At 32.0% G+C, this 10,346-nt stretch overlaps 1 long non-coding RNA gene across 1 annotated transcript; it reads right to left on the minus strand.

Moving 5' to 3' along the window:
* Positions 1-7,240: 7,240 nt before the first annotated feature.
* LOC149494392 (uncharacterized) lies at positions 7,241-10,346 on the minus strand. The gene is made up of 2 exons (XR_016322034.1): positions 9,770-10,346; positions 7,241-7,470 (listed from the first exon to the last, which is right to left on the minus strand). It is a non-coding gene; the product is annotated as an uncharacterized LOC149494392 (long non-coding RNA).

Here is a 10,346-nt window from a genome sequence, read left to right on the forward strand (position 1 = left end):
AAGAGGAAGGAGCAGAAGGCTGTGATGGCGGCAGTACTGGACGCTGAGCAGAGGATGAAGCCCCAGACGTACCTGAAGAAGGATGTGATGGCGGCAGTACTGGTCGCTGAGCAGATGACGAAGCCCCAGACGTACCTGACGAAGGACGAGGGATCGACCCTCCTCGTCCACGGGCAGTGCGTCCAGGGCCATGACCTCCACGCGAACCACTGCCGGACGCGTCAGAATCAAACGGTCTGCCTCTAGCCATCTGTACTGCAGATATCAGAACCTAGATAAAATGAATTTATACAATTATATGAATTGTAGAACATGTGGTAAATATGAGTAAAGAAAGTTAATACCATTGAAATTCTTCATTAATAATATTAATTACATATACATTTATCAATTTGTAACAGTAAAATTGCTCTAAGTTTTAAGTGTCTTGAATATCATCTGCTTCCTCCTCCTCTTCATCAGCTTCCTCTTCTTCATATTCGTCTTCTAAGGAACCCATGATGATTTGATCTTCTTCCTCTTCATCATCTGATGGTCCTATTTCAACATAAGATCGGCTTTCATCATCCAATCTATCTGTTAAATCTTCAACAACTTGCATCAGTTGTGTTTCAACCCTAACTTCTTGAAATGCCTCCGATAGTGCGAGTGAAGAAGATTGTTTCGTTTCAAGTGCATGAACAACTGATCTAGCCTTGATTTTACACACTGCCATCCAATCGCATCTATCTCGTTTAAACGATGGATATGGGACATAGTACACCTGTGCAGCTTGCATTGCCAAAACAAAGGGTTCATACTTTGTATATCTTCTTCTTTGATTAATATCAACCAGATTATACTTAGGATGAACCTTCGTGCCAATGTTTGGCGGAGGATCAAACCATTCACATTTGAATAAGATTGTGCACTTCATTGGTAGGCCTGGATATTCTAACTCCAAAACCTCAACCAATTTCCCATAAAAATCGTTTGACACGTCACTGTAGTTTGATCCCTTTATGCACACACCGCTGTTCATTGTCTTTCTGCTTCTCCCATAACCCTCAGTGTGAAACTTGTAACCGTTTACAAAGTATCCAGAGTAGGCATTAGCAACCGGTAATGGCCCCTTTGCCAGATCCGTAATAAATCTGTTACGAATATCGCTTTCCGAGCTTCGAGCCTATGGGAAATAGTAATGACATGAGTCAGATTTAATAAATGTACATTCCGTGTTGTGTACATTGAAAGTAACTTACATAATATTTGAACCATTCTGCAAATTCCGTGTCCAGCTTTGCATCAACTGCAGTATCAGTCAAATTGAGATTTTGAAGCCGCAGAAGATTGATATATTTCCTATTTATCAACGAACCATATTAGCATAAGTACGATTTAACAACGGCCCACGTCAAGTTTTGAATCTTTACATTATTTATACTTACTGTACATATGGTAACATGCCTTCGGAAACTTACCAGTAAGTACAGATTGCTCGAGTTCCGGTCGACGACAAATTTCCTTCATGTCTGCTCTCGCTTTTGCATTATCCTTGGTTTTCCCTTCAATGTTCATGACAGTGTTGAACAGATTTTCAAACACATTTTTTCTATGTGCATGACATCAAGGTTATGACGAATAAGAAGTGAACTCCAGTATGGCAAATCCCAGAAGATGCTTCGCTTTTTCCACCCGCTATTCCTGCCAATTCTTGTATTTACCTCATCTGCACCTAACGCTGTAACTTTCATAAGCCCCAGATCTTCAATTTCTTGTAATATTTGTGCTCCAGACTTCACAAGTGGAGGGGGTTCAACAATAGTCGTGTTCTTTCTAAAGCATTGTCGATTTCTCCTCCAAGGGTGAGATTCTGGTAAGAATTTGTGATGACAATCAAACCAACATTGTTTACCTCCATTCTTTAGTGTAAATGCATTAGTGTTTTCCATGCAGTGAGGACAAGCCAATTTGCCAGCCGTACTCCACCCAGATAACATTCCAAAAGCTGGAAAATCACTGATGGTCCAAAGCAAAGCAGCTCGCATTATGAAATTCTGATTGGTCGAAACATCGAATGTTTCAACCCCATATTCCCATAAATAATTAAGTTCAGCAATCAAAGGCTGCAGAAACACATCAATTTTCTGTTTTGGATTAGTAGGCCCAGGAACAATAACACACAAAAACACATATTCATCTTTCATACACATTGACGGTGGTAGATTATACGGTGTCACAATGACAGGCCATGATGAATATTGCTGTCCTGATTGGCCAAACGGTTGAAACCCATCAGTACAAAGCCCCAATCTCACGTTTCTCATATCAGCAGCAAACACAGGATGAATGTTATCAAAATGTTTCCACGCTTCAGAGTCTGACGGATGAGTCATTATACCATCCTCATATTCATGCAAAGCATGCCATGTCATGTGTTCAGCTGTCGCCTTAGATGCATATAATCTTTGAAGGCGAGGAGTAAGAGGGAAATAATACATCTTCTTGAAAGCCTTCTCTTTTTGTTCTCTACCAGTCCCTTGACCTCGCCGTTGATATCTTGGAAGATTACAAAACTTGCATTCTCTGAATTCCGAGTCAACACCCCAGAATATCATACAATTATTACGACAACAATCAATCTTTTCTACCGGTAGTCCCAACCCCCGAACTAATTTTTTTGTCCGATAAAAATTATCAACCATTGAATGGCCTTCAGGCAACATTTCTTTTGCTAACTGCACAAAATCATCGTAACACCTTTCTGAAAAATGGTGCTCCGCTTTCATGTGTAGTAATCGTGCAACAACAGACAGAACTGAATGATTCTTGCATCCAGGCCACAGTTCACTGTTAGCTGCACTTAGCATGTCAAACAATTGTTGTGCTGCTACGTTTGGCGATTCCTCCATATTATCCCATTCACATTGTACTCTACTCGCATCGATTACCATATCATTGCATTGATTACCATACAGAAATTGATAAGGCTGAACTTCTAAACTTACCGGAATGGAGTGGCTTGATCCACTGGCAACTCGAGCTTCACCATGATGTATCCATTCGTAATAATTTTCCACGAACCCATGTTTGCACAAATGAAGTTTCACTGTATCGATGTCTAAGAAGGCTCGATTTCGACACTTCTTGTGATTACATGGACACCTCAACTTATTACCATCCATAAAACTGGGATTACCAACTGCAAACTGTATAAACGCCTCCAATCCTTGCAGAAACTCTTGTCTTAATATCCCATTGACCTCGAACCTCCAGTACATCCAATCTCGATTATTTTGCATTTTTTTTTACCTAATTAACAATGTGTTTATAAAGGGTCGTGTCATGTAATTGCATTAGTCTAAATCATCCTTAAAACATGCACCTAATGTAATGTTCAATTTACAATACTTATAAGTAACTAAGGTTATTTCTATAATAAGGGTAATTATATATAAATGTAAAATCACTAAGTTCATTTATTGAATACAAAGACTACTGTAATAAAGGTAAGTGTACTATTCTACATATTGAATTTTTGGAAAAAAAATTCGGCAGCATTTCGGCACAACACAATTAAATCTCAAATACAAAAACAAATCAATAAACACTTCTATATCATACCAACATTCTCCAAAGGCAAAATGGCCACTACTAGGCCTCCAATCCAAACTCATCATTCATTTTAAGTCAAAAACATATTTAAGAAAAATAACGACAATAATATAAAATAAAGAAAAACACAGCCAAAACTTCTCAAGAAAGAGTTGCCAATAATTAAGAACATGTAATAACCTAAACACACAAAAAATTATTTATATACATTCCAATTATTCTTCAAAAAAAAAAAAAAAATTGGAGCAATTAGTTTTTGTACTTGTTATTATTTTTGTTCAGTACTTTCACAGAGTTAGTTTTTATGCATCAACTACGTATACACTGATTTTAAGATATTTACAATTAGTTTTTGTAGTTTGGAGCATATATTGAAAACTGAAAACTCTTAAGTACACATCGCATTTGCATATTTCTTTTATATTTCTTTTTCGATTAACTTGAATAAAATGTAAAATATTATATAATAAAAAGAAAATTGCTTTCATTTTCAATCCCATAATATTTATATTCTGTATATTTGAAATGACACTTGCTTTGAAACTTTGAAACTTTTCCAAACTGGTTGCAGACTTTGAAATGGTCTACTAAAGTATCTATCAAAGTTTGATTAAATTTTTTTAATAATTTAATTATTTCGGTTCAATTTTAAACTTTGATGAATTTGTGAAAGGTATTTTATAAGTTATTAAAAATTAGATCACTTATTAGATTTGAGAAATTTTGATGGATAAAATGAGTTTATTTTTTTATACATTCAACAATTTTTTTAGTAAATAAATGTTGAAATAAGAAAAACTACTAAATGTTAATTTCACATTTTTCATTAAAAGTCCTAACAAAAAATATATATAATAAATCAACCACAATATATTTAGAACCTTTAAAATATTGTTTTACTCTCCTAATAACAACTGTAAAAATCATTCTACTATATATTTACAATAGTTTTATATGTATTGATTACTAGATTTTATATTAATAAAATAGAACTTTAAAGCAAAAAGAAAATGCAATTTTTAATGAATAAAATGTTTTTTTAGAAAAGATAAATAAAAATAGAGATTGAATAAGGAAAAAAATTTGGCGTTCTCACTAATCACATTCAATTTTGTTGCTAAATTTCATTATCACCCATCGGTAAAATTGCAGAAATTAATGTAATTTGAAAATTAAAATTTTTATCGCTCGATATCACTCGAATGTATCTCCAAATGTCGTTCTTCCTAAATATTAATGGCGCGTTCTATTTTATTCAATTCAATTTAGTCAAATTTGCATGATAAAATGATATTTATCTATTTGCTTGGATATTAAGGGTTATTAATTTTATATATAGCAACAATTTTTAAATTTTTTTTCGTTTTTTAAATAAAATATGTAACAATATATAATTACGGCTTTTTGTTGACTGAAACTCTCAATTTTTAATTTATTTAAGTTGCATATATATATGTTAAATTAAAATAAAAAAATAACAACAACAACATTAACAATAATACTAATAATAATAATAACAAGTACATTCACAATAATAATAATAATAACAACAACAACAGTAACAATAATACCAATAATAATAATAACAACAACAATAACAATAACAATAATACTAATAATAATAATAATAATAACAATCACAATAATAATAATAATAACATTAAGAATAATAATATTAATAACAACAACAATAATACTAATAATAATAATACTAATCATAATAATAACAACAACAATAACAATAACAATAATACTAATAATAATAATAATAATAACAATCACAATAATAATAATAATAACATTAATAATAATATTAATAACAACAACAACAACAATAATAATAATAATAATACTAATAATAATAATAATAAGAACAGTAGTAATAATAATAATAATAACAATCACAATAATAATAATAATAATAATATTAATAATATTAGTAATAATAACAACAACAATAATACAAATAATTATAATAATAATAAGAACAGTAATAATAATAATAATAATAATAATAATAATAATAATAATAATAATACCATAAAAAATTCTAATCGCAACTCTATATACAAAATCAACCATAAATAAATACAATAAAAACAAATAAAATCGAAAAAAAAAAAAAATTGGAAAAATTAATCGCAAAATAAAACTAACCTCAGATTTTTGCAACAGGCTGACCGGAGTGCAAAGCGAGCGGGGCTGCCGGCGTCAGGCGGGCTGGAACGGTGTCAGGAGGGGCCGGAGTGGCGCTGCGGAAGGAGGAGAGGAGAGGAGAAGGAGAAGAGAGAAAGAAGAAGAAAGAAAAAAGAGAGGGCCCGACGCTTAAAGCCCTAAATTTTGCGACCGACATATCGGTCGCAAGTGTTATAACTATCGGTCGCAATTTTTAATGAGCCGACGTCGTTTGACTAGGCTCAAAATTTGCGACCGATTTGCGACTAACTATATCGGTCGCAAAAAATCGGTCGCAATGTAGTCTCCAATCGGTCTCAGAACTTTGGCCCATTTTTTACGCGCGAAGTTTTGCGACAGAAGAACATTTAATCGCAAATCGGTCGCAAAATCGGTCGCAAATCCGTAGTACAGAGGTCGCAAATCATTAACCATTCTCGCGGGAACTTTCAGCGCCAAATTTTGCGACCGGTGGCTTATAAGTCGCAAATCGGTCGCAAAATTGCGACCGAATTAAGTCGGTCGCAAAAATCGGTCGCAATTGTGCGTTTTTTTTGTAGTGTAAGTTAAGAAAATGTGTAAACATTAAACACCCTTAGTATAAAATAAGAAGAATATTATGGGATATAAGATTTACGTTTAGGAAATTAGAATTAATTGCCTCAAATGGCATTCCTATTTCATTGTAAGATTACTACTTTAGTTAGTGTTCGTGCATTAAATAATTCGGGAAATAAGTTAAAGGAAGAACGTAAAGAAGGTCTTGGAGAACTTGGGATAGAAGATATGGATTAAGTGGAAAGTCTAATAGATTAAATTAGTCAAAGAGAAATTGTTATAGAAAGGGAGATTTGAAGTGAAATTGTCCTTTTAAAATCATTAAAGGAGGTTTTTGTGGAAAAAAAAGCGTGATGGTTGGAGGTAGAAAGACAAGTATAATACCGTACCTCTCTTCACTTTGTTACTAGTATTACTCTTTTATATGAGAAGTATTTCTTATTATAAATTTGCTGTAACACCCGCCACCTAGTCCCGAGAGACCCGACGGCGGATGCCACGTTCGGTGCCGGAGACACCGTCTTAACTTAACATATAAATCATAAAACTAAAATTATGAATTAGAAGTAACTGAGTATTCACAAGTTTAGCGAGTAAATTTTATTTTTATTTTTATAATAGCGATTTCATTTCATTTTCCTTGCATTTTTTTTTTATATACATTGGGAAAATTCCTACAGAAATATTGTAAGAATATCCCTTTAAAAACTGAGCTCGCCAAACATGTGAATACAAAATACTCCCAATTAAACTCTAAACTTCCAACATCTCCAAATAATCTTTATAATATAACAACACTTTTATATTTTCATAATTGAATAAATCCTCAATAGTATTTTAGATCTATCAATTAATTGCATTCATTATATCTATCAAGTCTTAATGAACTAATCATATCAACTGACTTCAAATATTTCATATTCAATCATTTAATAAATCTTATTCTTCTCTCCAAATATATACATCAAAATACTTTATAATTACATACTTCAATTATATTTCAAATAACATAATATCTGGAAATGTAACAATTATACATGCCATAATTCTTCATTATATAAATCTCAATCGACTACTCCCAAATTAGTCACTTCTGCTTTGATACTATTCTTCTAATCTTCAAGTAGCAACAACATCTTCAACCTACGCGTGATAAAAATCGACGCGCTGAGTATAAAACTCAGTGGTGCTCATAATTCACATACTTACCAAGTTGCGATAGCAACTTACTTTAAAACAAATTTCATAAAATTATTTACAATCATAAATGCATTAAAATTCAACATACATTTCCATTTATAGCAAAACAAATAGCACGTATACTAGTAATTAATAACATAAAGAATTTAATTCTTTATACCATAAATCCTTTACTTAAGACATTTTATCATCATAAATACTTTGGTTCCTTCAAATAAACTTATAATTATTAACATAAATAATTTAATTCTTTCAAATCATAAATTCATTACTTAAACATTATACCAATACATATACTCTTTATTTTTAATACTATGTATCGAAATATCATGTTTTGAAAATTCATTTGATAACATAATCAGTAATTTCCAAAGTAATGTTTACTAAAATAATATGATCTCATTCGTTTAATTGTATTACAGATATTTTCCATAGGGCTCGCATACACTTAGGAGAAAGAGAAGCAGATAAGTTTTCAGAACAGATTCAGAATGGCCTTAGGTTGCCATCAGATTCAGAATATATATAGAGCGCGTCCGCCCTAACAGAACAGAAGACACCCACGTGTCTAGCATATGATCATAGCTTCTTATCAGAATGGCATCAAATGCCGAGCATGCTCATCAGATAGAATAAAAATCAAATCACGCATCAAATTCACACTAAGTATATTAGAGCCCAAAATCCTTGTTTTAATTCTTTCTTCATATCACTTATCAGAAAACTTGTCTTATTCTTTAGTCTTCTTAAATTCATAATGCAAGCTTACTTTAGAATCATACTTAAACATAATTACTTAACATAGACAATTTCTTATCATATGAAATCATACATGTAAGCTTACTTTAGAACTTAAGTAACTCATATACTTAAACATAATTACTCAATATAGGAAATTTATCATAAATTCCTTTTCTTTTAAAACTTTCTTATTCAAAATTCAAAGCACATACACCTTAAATACCCATTTCTTTGTTAAAACTCTAAATATATAAAAGTTATCAAATAATCATATTTATATCATATATATAAAATAATTAAGTAAGCTTTACTACACTAAGGTGGTACCAAGGGGAGGAATTTCCTTCTCCAATCAAGCATGCTAACACAACTCTTATGCACAAAAGTATCAATTTCAACCCTCATCATGCATTATCTAAACCAATTCCACACTTTTCCAATTTATATCCATTTAAACATATCCACAACAACACTTTTCAAACTTATGTCTTATTTTTGTCAAATAAATCTTAAAGGATACAAAGAATGAAGAGAACTTCATCACACATAATTCATACCTTCATTTATCCAAATAAACCTATGATTCATGACATAGAAAATTTCCAGCATTAATATAACCTTGACCTTTGCTGGGTTTTTAAGACATAATTTGAGTTATAGATCTCCAAATTCAATGAAATTAGATTCATTAGAAAGCTAAGACAAAATGCTACAAACATTATGGAGGGACAACAGCCCAGATCAATCTGAAGGTAGGAAACAAAAGCTAGGAACACAGACCAACAGTCCAGACCTGATTCAGCAGAACTAATTCCAATGTTTATCAAATTCCTACTTATCCAGACTCTCAAATCAAACCAATCCAAAACCAGAGAAGTCTCAAGACACAGGGCAACAACTCTCATGAAGAACTCAGAACATAATCTTATCATTATGGTGGTCAAAAGGGGCACTCAATTCAATGATGCAAGTAGCCCGTCATAACAGAGTCAGTTTGGGTGTTTCAGCCATAAGTTGAGCTATATATATCCAAATTGGACGCAAGAGGATGGGTTGGAAAGCTAAGGAGCAGACCTACAACTTTCATGAAGGACTCAGACACTAATGGGAAATGCAAGGGATCGAAAAATAGTCCTTAATCACACCCAATAACACTTTTTCCTAATTTCAGCTTACTTAAATCATATACAAGGTAGAGATTTCTACCACATACTAAATACTCATCAAATATCATCTTAAGATCATAAATCCACAAATAATAACAAGAAAACTTAAGGCCTTATTCATCAATAGGTTCTGCCACTCTTGGAGGATGAAGAAGAAAATGTTTTCCTCATAAATTCAACATATAGGCATGCTTAGAAATCTCCCAAGAACACATTTATACCACCAAAGTTCAATAATCAAATCATTTCATATCAAATTCCCAATTTTCACAAAATAGTATAAACTTCACAAAATCAAAAATTGAAATAAGGTAAGAGTGGTTATGAACACTAACCTTAAACATAAGTTCTAACAAGCTTAAATAAGACTCTTGATGCCTTAGTTTTCCCTTGTCTTTGGTAGGAAGTTATCCACCCTTTGTCCTCCAAATTACTTGAAATTATTCACCAAATATCATTTCTCAAGCTTTAATCTCAAAGATTGATTAATTAGATCAAGTTGAATGGTGTCAAATTGGTGGATTTAGTGAGTATAAGTGAAGAAAACAAAGAGAAGAGAAAGAGAGGCTCAAGTTAAAATGGAGGAGAAGAAGAAAGAAGTTCACGTTAGATGGATAGGAAGAGGAAGAAAACATGTTGCTCAAATAATGGAGTTGACTAAAGGGTAATTTGGTCCTTTCACCAAAATTGGATGGCTAGGATTGAGCAATGTAATTCAATCTAATGGCTACAAATATTCTCCAAATTAAATTCCTTCAAAATATTATTTATCTCCATAAAAATTCTTAAATTTAATCCTTAAAAATAATTCCTCTAATTTCCTTAATTAATATAACACCATCTCAAATTTACTCCATAAAAATAATTTCTCTAATTTCTTTAATTAATATAACAACATAATTCACTATTCAC

The sequence above is a fragment of the Jatropha curcas genome, chromosome 8 (assembly GCF_041381405.1).
Source record: "Jatropha curcas cultivar XTBG-Jc1 chromosome 8, XTBG_Jcur_1.0, whole genome shotgun sequence".
NCBI classification, from domain to species: Eukaryota; Viridiplantae; Streptophyta; class Magnoliopsida; order Malpighiales; family Euphorbiaceae; genus Jatropha; species Jatropha curcas.